The following is an 11,466-nucleotide window of genomic DNA, read 5'->3' on the forward strand; positions in this document are numbered from 1 at the left end:
ATGCCTGTCGAATCAGATTCTGTTTCTAAAGGACGGAAGGAGGGGAGGGAGAAAAGGAAAGGGAAACCTACGCATTGATAGTCGAGTTTTAAACACTACCGTCGACCTTGGATTACCAAGAATCATCTTCAGCCTCTCCGCCAGGCGTTACCGTTAAGGCATTTACCAATCTGGCCCCTTCCCACTCTTACAACCTGACTCTCCAAAACTATTTGCTATTTGCTTTTCCCTTCCTTTTAAGGTTATATGATTCTTACCTATGTTTTCAATTCCAGCCCAATGTGTACCTTCTTTGTGAAGATTTTCCAGGGTTTTTCAGATCACTGTAATCCCTCTATTCAAAACCGCTAGAATATATTGCCTGAAACACTATTTTCGAAGCCCAACCACACAGTGCCTTGTTTCATTACTTGTGTATTTGTCTAGTTTTACTGCTTAACTCTTGCTTTGTTCCCTGAGTTTGTGTTTGTCTGCCCAGCTAGACTGTGGGCGATTTAAGGGCGGGAGTTTATCTCAGACTTTTGAACCTCTTCAGCAGATTTGTGCAAAATAGGTGTTCCGTAAACATTTGTTAACTTATTGGTTTTAGAGCTTTGGACCTCAGACTTCCTACTGTTTCTCAAATGTTGGCGATTTATTGAAGATAGACCCATCCTTTACGCATTAAATATCTTTTTATGCAATAAATGGAAATTAACATCTCAAAACCATCTTCCATTCAACTGTGTGTGTTAAAGAGGATTTTTCTGGCACTTACCAATGAAGTTTTAGAAATTGCCCTGAAGGTTCCACACCATGTGGTAACTCGTGAAAATAAAGACAAAACTTTTTTTCCCCCTTGGCCTGGGGTGGTCAGAGGAATAAAGAACAGGCTGTATGGCATTCCTGTAATTCAGTGCTCCTTGGTGCCTTTTAAAGGAAGCTAGGGTTTCAATGAAGAATCAAGTTTTTTCACTGGAGCAGGATCCTGATTGACTCCTACACCTCTGAAGGCATGGATTCAAATGAATCTCCTATATTAATGCTCAAAAGTGACTGATTTTGGAAATGAAAATCATTTCCTTCTTGGGAGCAAAACTCAAGTATGTTTCAGAATAGCAAGCAGAGAACTCAAAGGAGCACTGTTTATAACACTGTAAAACCCAACAAGTGGTAAATGTCCCCGGCACAGGACAACCGGGGAGTCAGCTTAGAGAATGCATTTTGAATTCTGAAATGTGCACTTGTTGACTGAAATCTGCCCACCCCCTCCAATGCTGCAATCTTTCTTCAGCATCTCTGCCCTCCAACTTCCATGCTTTTAAGTTTACCCCTGCCATTGTGCTCTTGATTAAGAGTGATTAAACCACTACCTGAAACTAATTGCCACTATAACTGTGATTACCTACAGCTTCATCTAACATGTATGTATGTGGCTTTGTTTAAGTCTTATAACTAGCACTGATGAACTGAAACCTATTAGTCAGAAAGGAAGAGAAAACCGGCTTTTCAGGGAATATCTACTGCACCTGAACTTGTAAAATGTTAAACACAATCGCAACAAATTTAACACATACCCAGAAAGAAAATTATTTTGGAAAACTATACATGGACTTTTATTTTTAGTTCCAAGGTATACATTCATATCTCTATTGTATATTTTGTAGTGCATTATGGTGAGAAAATATGCTATGAATTTAAAAATCTGCTGAAAATACTTAATGTTTATAATGGTCTAACATACTCTCATTAGAACCATATCATATAGGGACTTCCCTGGTGGTGAGTGGATAGGAGTCTGCACTCCCAATGCAGGGGGCCTGGGTTCAATCTCTGGTCAGGGAACTAGATCCCACATGCATGCTGCAACTAAGACCCAGTGCAAACAAATAAAAATTTTTTTAAAAAAGAACCATATCGTATAATGATTAAACCCATGGAGACAAAACAAAAATTAAGAAATCAGCAAGCTAACAACAGCAAAAAAAAAAAAACTCCACTATTTACCCAAATCCATTTCTGATCTTGCCTACTGCCTTAAGAACTGGTTTTAAAACTGGAAGATATTCAGTTATGTGGGAACCAATGACATTTCCACTCCCCAAGTAGTGACTTGCAGACTAACTTCCCACCCTTAGCAACTACTGTGGTCTGGGGTCTGCTTAATGAGGTGTGTGTTTCTCAACTGGGTTAATTAGACCTTTCAGGGAAAGTACACAATGAAATACTAAGCTTATAAACACCTCTAGGAAAAAATTAGTTTATCTCTGATTAGAAGACAGTGAGAGGTAAATGTCTATTGGACAATATGCCTTTGAAGTATTTACAAGTGATATTATATCAGATTTGCTTGAAAAATAATCCATGGGAGGGGGGTGTTTATGGATTGGGGTAGGGGACTGAGTAGGGATACACATGAAACAAGAGGGGCCCTGTACTGATTTTTGTTGTAGCTGGATAATGGGGTACATGGGAATTCATTGCTCTCACTTTTTTTTTTTTTTTTTTTTTTGCGGTACGTGGGCCTGTCAGCGCCCTGGCCTTCCCCCTGCGGAGCACAGGCTCCGGACGCGCAGGCCCAGCGGCCATGGCTCACGGGCCCAGCCGCACCGCGGCACGCGGGATCCTCCCGGACCAGGGCACAAACCCGTGTCCCCCGCATCGGCAGGTGGCCTCCCAACCACTGCACCACCAGGGAAACCCTTGCTCTCACTTTTAAGTGTGTTTGAAATTTTCAGTCATCATCATAATCAGAGCAAATCCTCAACAGATATGACCAAGAGACGAGGAAAGTCAACTCGGTCATTAATGCAGAAAATATCTATTTGAGTGTGCCATTATCAGAGCTCATAGTACAATTGTTTTCCATATTCAGAACACTTGAACAGAGCACTTCAACAGATGCGATAGTGCTGTGATTCAAAGAAGCATTTGTTTTCATTTTAATGAAAATGAAATCAGAATGCATTTTATAATTGTAGACAATTAACATCATGCTTCTCATACCCCACCCCCAACACAAATACAAAATCTGCTATCAGATCACTGGTGCATCTAATAACTGATGACCTCTGACAAATAAGGAGATAAGGATTTAGTATATTTGAGTTACCCAGTGACCCCTTAGGTTAGAAGGTGTACTTACTATATCTTTATCACAACTGGGCATAAGTTCAGATTTGTGGAGTAACTTGCTCAAATTTGCAAGGGTTGAACCTAGATTTGAGATCTCCAGGCCAAAGTTTATTTCCCTATGCCACTTCACCAGCGCCTTGATCTGTGTTCCATGCAAAGTGTAAAGATGGCCAAGGTTGGGCCCCACCCACTCACAAGGAGCTCCACCTCTAGAAGGAAAATTAAGGTGACCTTCAATTGCCCTGCAACTAGTCCAGTGCTGACCACGCAGTAGCTGGTGAGCTAGTTGAATCTGAGTAATTTTAGAAAATAATAAGATAAATGAAAAATGTGCGGGACTTCCCTGGTGGCGCAGTGGTTAAGAATCCACCTGCCAATGCGGGGGACGTGGGTTCGATACCTGGTCAGGGAAGATGCCACATGCTGGGGAGCAACTAAGCCCGTGAGCTGCAACTACTGAAGCCCGCACACTCTAGGGCCTGCGTGCAACAAGTGGAACCACTGCAAGCCATGAGAAGCCTGCCCCCGCTCGCCGCAACTAGAGAAAGCCCACACGCAGCAACGAAGACCCAATGCAGCCAAAAAAGAAAAAGAAAAATGTGCTAGTTAGGTGCAAAATGATGTGTTCAGTATATGCTATAGAAATTCATAGAGGTGGTGGGGAGAGAGCACTAAAAGGAGGAGAGTTGTTTTATAATGTCACTCAACAAATGTGAGGGGGCCACTTACTATTTGCCAGAGGATATAATGGTGAATTACAGAGATGCTTCATGGAACCCTCAAGAAACAGTCTGGGGGGCGGGGGCGGGGAGAGAGAGAGAAAGAGGCAATTACTATAAGTGCGGACCTGGAGAAAAACAGAATTATGGAAATGAGAGAGTTGGGGGAGGGGAGGAGAGAAAGGGAGTGAAAATGTTCCTGGTAGCAGGAACAGCGTGTGTACAGGCCAGAAGACAAGATAAAAACATTGAGAAACTGAAATAAATTCAGTGGGTTTTTTTGGCTGCGGGGGGTCTTACTTGCGACGAGTGGGCTCTTCGTTGCGGCGCGTGGGCTTTTCTCTAGTTGTGTTGCACAGGCTCCAGAGCACGTGGGCTCTGTAGTTTGCGGCACAGCAGGTTCTTTAGTTGAGGTGCGCAGGCTTAGTTGCCCCGGGGCACGTGGAATCTTAGTTCCCTGACCAGGGATGTGAACCCTCATCCCCTGCATTGTAAGGCAGATTCTTTACCACTGGGCCACCTGGGAAGTCCCAATTCAGTGGGTTTTAATCAATAGAGATGGAGTAGGAACAGAAGGTTAAAAAAAAAAAAAAAAAAAAAAAGGACCGTACCATGCAGGACCTCATGAACCACTAAATGAGCTTGAATTTCCCAAAGAGCAAAGGGTAATTCCTGGGAGATTTTGAGTAAGGCAGTATCACACCAGATTTTCTTGTTTAGAAAGATTACCTAGTTGGAATAATTAGAAAGACTGGAAGGGAGGCAAGAGTATTCGAAGTAGAGAAGTTAGGAGGCTGCTGCAATAGTGAAGCAAAACAAAACCACCATAGTAATCTGAGCCAGGGTGGTGACAGCGGATGGACGGATCTGAGAGCTGCAGGTGCGGGAGGGGAGGAGGAGACAGGGAGGCCCAGGGTCTCCCCGTCAGGAGGCAGTGGTTGCTAACTGGAAAAGGGAGCCTGGAGGAGAGCATATGTGGTGAGTCAAGATGAGGGCTTCGGGTTTAGTCTGAAGGGGTGGAGATACTGCGGGACATCCAAGGGAGATGTCCGTTAGGGGAATGGATACGGAAGTCTGAAGTTCAGGAGACATTCTGGAATGTAGACTCAAGATTCATCAACATACGGCATATGAAATGATAGGATTTAGTAGGAAAATCTAGCTTATCTGATGAGATGACAGTGGGGGTTGGGTACCTTGTTACTAAAGGCAACGTGCCTCTCGGGAAATGGGTGAGCTCTAACAAGGCAAGTATGCAGTATGAGGAGGAAGGGAACTCTGAAGAATTACAGGCATCCAGACAAAGAAGAGCTGCAAAGGAGACTATAGCAGTTATCTCTTGCAGGGTAACAAATTACCCCCAAACTTGGCAGATTAAATCAACAAACATTTAATATGTCAAAGATTCTGTGGGTCAGGAACCTGGGAGCAGCTTAGGTGGGTGGTTCTAGCTCAGAGTCTCTCATGAGTTGGGATCAGGCTGTCAGGTGGGTCTGTGGTCAATTGAAGCCTCAACTGGGGCTTCCTCTGGTGTGGGCAGGTGTCAGTCCTTACTGGTTGTTGGCTGAAGCCTCAGTTCCTCAGGACACGCAGGGCTGCTTGAGTGTCTTCATGAAGAACAGCTGGCTCCCAGAGTGAGTGATGGGGGGACGGAGATAGAAAATACAGTGGCTTTTATAACTTTATCTTGGAAAAGACATACCATCATTTCTGCTGTATTCTACTGTCACATAGGTCAAGGAATCACCCCAGGACAATGAGAGAGATGACACAAAAATGTGAATACCAAGAGGCAGGGAGGGATCATTGGAGGCATCTTGGAAAATGGCTACTATAGAGTCAGTGAAGGACCAACCAGCAGAGAAGTAGTAGGAAAACGGGAAGATAAGATGTCAAGTTGGGAAGATGTGAAAAAATAATATTTCAAGAAAGCGGAGGGCTTCCCTGGTGGCGCAGTGGTTGAGAGTCCGCCTGCCGATGCAGGGGACACAGGTTCGTGCCCCAGTCCGGGAGGATCCCACATGCCGTGGAGCGGCTGGGCCCGTGAGCCATGGCCGCTGAGCCTGCACGTCCGGAGCCTGTGCTCCGCAACGGGAGAGGCCACAACAGTGAGAGGCCCGCGTACTGCAAAAAAATAATAAATAAATAAATAAAGGGGAAACGGTTTAACAGTGTTGTGTTTTGCTAAAAAGTGAAATGTGATAAGGTAACATGTATTTGAATTTAGCAATAAGGGAAGCATTAATTTGTTTTTGTTTTTGGGAGAGATCGACTTTAGTAGAATAATGGGGGAAGAAGATAAATTGCAATGGGTTGAAGAGTGATTAGGAGATGGAAAAGCAGAGGAAAACAAAATGCAGATAACTCCGGAACTGGGGATATGAAGGAGAATAAAGGCAGAGGAGTAGCCAAAAGGCTGTATAGGGGACCTTCTATTAAGCATTGAGGATTTAATACTTGCATTTATATAACTATGCTTCTTCCCAATGATAGTAGAAGAAAAAACACACATAGAATCCCTAATGTAAACAGTGGACTTTAATTAATAATATTGTATCAATATTGGCAATTGTAGCAACTATACCAAACTAAAGTAAGATGTTACAATAGGGGAAACTGTAGAGAGTGAGGGGGTATATGGAAATTTTCTGTACTTTCTATTCAATTTTTCTGTAAATCCAGAACTGCTCTAAAAACAGTTTATTCACTTACATTAAAAATGCATAAAGCCACAAGGACAAAGAAGATAGGAGACAGTAGCAAAGTAGAAAATGTAACATTTTGGAAACTGGGAAAGTCAATGGAGGAATGGTAACTAACTTAACAGACCAGGGAAAGACAAATTCTAAGCCAGAGGGGAGAAAGCAAATAAAAAGCAAGCTAATTTCTATAGCAGAGCCCAAGAAAAATCTCAAGAACTAGAGACACAAATGATCTCTGAATGCAGAAGTGCAGAATGAGAGAACAACAAAAAAACAGGAGGATTGGTAAAGAGTTTAAAAGGAAGAGTTAGGCACTCCATAAATTCCCCCCTCTATCTCACGCAGCCAGTCAACTCTGCACTGCCTTAGACTGGAGGCTTACTCTTAGAAGAGATTGAAACCAAAAGGACCTAGTCTTAGAACAGCAGAAGGTGAAAGTGAGACATCATACCATACAGAAAAGAGGGAAATTTAGAGAAAAATCTACCTCCTAAATATAAAGCCACCACAAATTGTTTCTCTGCTTGATTCTTAGAAGTCTTAACAGCAGGGTTTATAATCCTGGCATCAAATTCCTCTCCTAGATTACTGACTATCCTTAAAAGAAAAACCTGTAGGGCTTCCCTGGTGGCGCAGTGGTTGAGAGTCCGCCTGCCGATGCAAGGGACACGGGTTCGTGTCCCGGTCCGGGAAGATCCCACATGCCGTGGAGCGGCTGGGCCTGTGAGCCATGGCCGCTGAGCCTGCGCCTCCGGAACCTGTGCTCCGCAACGGGAGAGGCCACAACAGTGAGAGGCCCGCGTACCGCAAAAAAATAAATAAATAAATAAAAAATAAACCCTGTAGGATACTGATATGTGTTGATTTGCCAGTGAAAAGACCAGGTCCCCACCTATCACCCTAAATTGAGCCCCACCAGTTGAGAAGCCCCATCCACTCATGGAGAGCTTCAGATCAGCTTTATTAAGCCTCACTGTTAATACAGACATCTAAGGAACACTGACATTTGAGGAAAGCCTCTATCATGAGAGCCAGAGACCAAAACAAACAAGTCTTAACAAGGATCATAGAAGAGCCTGGGAGCAAAAGAAAACTTAAGAATTCAGAGTGAGGGAACTTTTGCTTGAGGTCATGATGGAATAATAAGGATTGGACATTTCCTTCCTTCAAAAACTAGAAAATAGTACAAAATATAAGGAACTACTGTTTTTCAGACATTGAACATTAGATAAGACAGGACTGTGATCCTTGAAAGAAGGGAAGCAAACTAAGTGAGCACTACAATTGCCCCAGATTTCTACCTGGAAATAACCGGATGATGGGTGCAAAGAGGAGACCCTCAACACAGTCCACTGGGTCAAGGAGATGTAAAGTTTGTAGAGAGAGAGGTGCCTGTATCTTGTGAGGTAGAGTTCCAAGGAGGAGGGAGCTGTACTGAAAAATCAATAAATCAAATCAATAAATTTGATACAATTCTAGGTGCACTGATCAAGACAAAAAGATACAAGATACAAATTAGCAATATGAGGAATTAAAGAGGAGGCCTCACTACAAACATTAAAAAGATATTAAGAGGATACTAAGAACAACTTAATGCCAATAAATTTGATAATTTAGTTGAAACATACAAAAGACAGAAATTCCCAAAATTGACTCAAGAACAAACAGAAAAATCTGAAGAGCCCTATATTGATTAAAGAAATTTATGTATATATTTTGGCCATGCTGCGTAGCTTGTGGGATCTTATTTCCCCAACCAGAGATTGAACCCAGGCCATGGCGGTGAGAGCACCGAGTCCTAAGCACTGGACCACCAGGGAATTCTCTCAAATAAAGAAATTTGAATTTGGGGCTTCCCTGGTGGCGCAGTGGTTGAGAGTCCGCCTGCCGATGCAGGGGACACGGGTTCGTGCCCCGGTCTGGGAAGGTCCCACATGCCGCGGAGCGGCTGGGCCCGTGAGCCATGGCCGCTGAGCCTGCACGTCCGGAGCCTGTGCTCCGCAACGGGAGAGGCCACAACAGTGAGAGGCCCGCGTACTGCAAAAAAATAATAAATAAATAAATAAAGGGGAAACGGTTTAACAGTGTTGTGTTTTGCTAAAAAGTGAAATGTGATAAGGTAACATGTATTTGAATTTAGCAATAAGGGAAGCATTAATTTGTTTTTGTTTTTGGGAGAGATCGACTTTAGTAGAATAATGGGGGAAGAAGATAAATTGCAATGGGTTGAAGAGTGATTAGGAGATGGAAAAGCAGAGGAAAACAAAATGCAGATAACTCCGGAACTGGGGATATGAAGGAGAATAAAGGCAGAGGAGTAGCCAAAAGGCTGTATAGGGGACCTTCTATTAAGCATTGAGGATTTAATACTTGCATTTATATAACTATGCTTCTTCCCAATGATAGTAGAAGAAAAAACACACATAGAATCCCTAATGTAAACAGTGGACTTTAATTAATAATATTGTATCAATATTGGCAATTGTAGCAACTATACCAAACTAAAGTAAGATGTTACAATAGGGGAAACTGTAGAGAGTGAGGGGGTATATGGAAATTTTCTGTACTTTCTATTCAATTTTTCTGTAAATCCAGAACTGCTCTAAAAACAGTTTATTCACTTACATTAAAAATGCATAAAGCCACAAGGACAAAGAAGATAGGAGACAGTAGCAAAGTAGAAAATGTAACATTTTGGAAACTGGGAAAGTCAATGGAGGAATGGTAACTAACTTAACAGACCAGGGAAAGACAAATTCTAAGCCAGAGGGGAGAAAGCAAATAAAAAGCAAGCTAATTTCTATAGCAGAGCCCAAGAAAAATCTCAAGAACTAGAGACACAAATGATCTCTGAATGCAGAAGTGCAGAATGAGAGAACAACAAAAAAACAGGAGGATTGGTAAAGAGTTTAAAAGGAAGAGTTAGGCACTCCATAAATTCCCCCCTCTATCTCACGCAGCCAGTCAACTCTGCACTGCCTTAGACTGGAGGCTTACTCTTAGAAGAGATTGAAACCAAAAGGACCTAGTCTTAGAACAGCAGAAGGTGAAAGTGAGACATCATACCATACAGAAAAGAGGGAAATTTAGAGAAAAATCTACCTCCTAAATATAAAGCCACCACAAATTGTTTCTCTGCTTGATTCTTAGAAGTCTTAACAGCAGGGTTTATAATCCTGGCATCAAATTCCTCTCCTAGATTACTGACTATCCTTAAAAGAAAAACCTGTAGGGCTTCCCTGGTGGCGCAGTGGTTGAGAGTCCGCCTGCCGATGCAAGGGACACGGGTTCGTGTCCCGGTCCGGGAAGATCCCACATGCCGTGGAGCGGCTGGGCCTGTGAGCCATGGCCGCTGAGCCTGCGCCTCCGGAACCTGTGCTCCGCAACGGGAGAGGCCACAACAGTGAGAGGCCCGCGTACCGCAAAAAAATAAATAAATAAATAAAAAATAAACCCTGTAGGATACTGATATGTGTTGATTTGCCAGTGAAAAGACCAGGTCCCCACCTATCACCCTAAATTGAGCCCCACCAGTTGAGAAGCCCCATCCACTCATGGAGAGCTTCAGATCAGCTTTATTAAGCCTCACTGTTAATACAGACATCTAAGGAACACTGACATTTGAGGAAAGCCTCTATCATGAGAGCCAGAGACCAAAACAAACAAGTCTTAACAAGGATCATAGAAGAGCCTGGGAGCAAAAGAAAACTTAAGAATTCAGAGTGAGGGAACTTTTGCTTGAGGTCATGATGGAATAATAAGGATTGGACATTTCCTTCCTTCAAAAACTAGAAAATAGTACAAAATATAAGGAACTACTGTTTTTCAGACATTGAACATTAGATAAGACAGGACTGTGATCCTTGAAAGAAGGGAAGCAAACTAAGTGAGCACTACAATTGCCCCAGATTTCTACCTGGAAATAACCGGATGATGGGTGCAAAGAGGAGACCCTCAACACAGTCCACTGGGTCAAGGAGATGTAAAGTTTGTAGAGAGAGAGGTGCCTGTATCTTGTGAGGTAGAGTTCCAAGGAGGAGGGAGCTGTACTGAAAAATCAATAAATCAAATCAATAAATTTGATACAATTCTAGGTGCACTGATCAAGACAAAAAGATACAAGATACAAATTAGCAATATGAGGAATTAAAGAGGAGGCCTCACTACAAACATTAAAAAGATATTAAGAGGATACTAAGAACAACTTAATGCCAATAAATTTGATAATTTAGTTGAAACATACAAAAGACAGAAATTCCCAAAATTGACTCAAGAACAAACAGAAAAATCTGAAGAGCCCTATATTGATTAAAGAAATTTATGTATATATTTTGGCCATGCTGCGTAGCTTGTGGGATCTTATTTCCCCAACCAGAGATTGAACCCAGGCCATGGCGGTGAGAGCACCGAGTCCTAAGCACTGGACCACCAGGGAATTCTCTCAAATAAAGAAATTTGAATTTGGGGCTTCCCTGGTGGCGCAGTGGTTGAGAGTCCGCCTGCCGATGCAGGGGACACGGGTTCGTGCCCCGGTCCGGGAGGATCCCACAGGCCGCGGAGCGGCTGGGCCCGTGAGCCATGGCCGCTGAGCCTGCACGTCCGGAGCCTGTGCTCCGCAACGGGAGAGGCCGCAGCAGTGAGAGGCCCGCGTACCACAAACAAACAAAACAAAACAAAACAACAAAAAAAGAAATTTGAATTTGAAATTAAAACCTTCCCATAAATAAAAGGAGAAATAATCACAAAACACCTCAACAGATGTGCACACACTCTCTCTCTCTCACACACGCACACAAAGACAAAATTCAATACCCATTTATAATAAAAACTCCAAGTAAACTAGAAGAAAAGACAATTTCCTCAACTTGATAACAGGCATCTATAGAAAAAAAACAAAAACAAAAACAAAAACCTATACCTAATGATATAGA

Source organism: Hyperoodon ampullatus (assembly GCF_949752795.1).
Source record: "Hyperoodon ampullatus genome assembly, chromosome: 10".
Lineage (NCBI taxonomy): Eukaryota > Metazoa > Chordata > Mammalia > Artiodactyla > Ziphiidae > Hyperoodon > Hyperoodon ampullatus.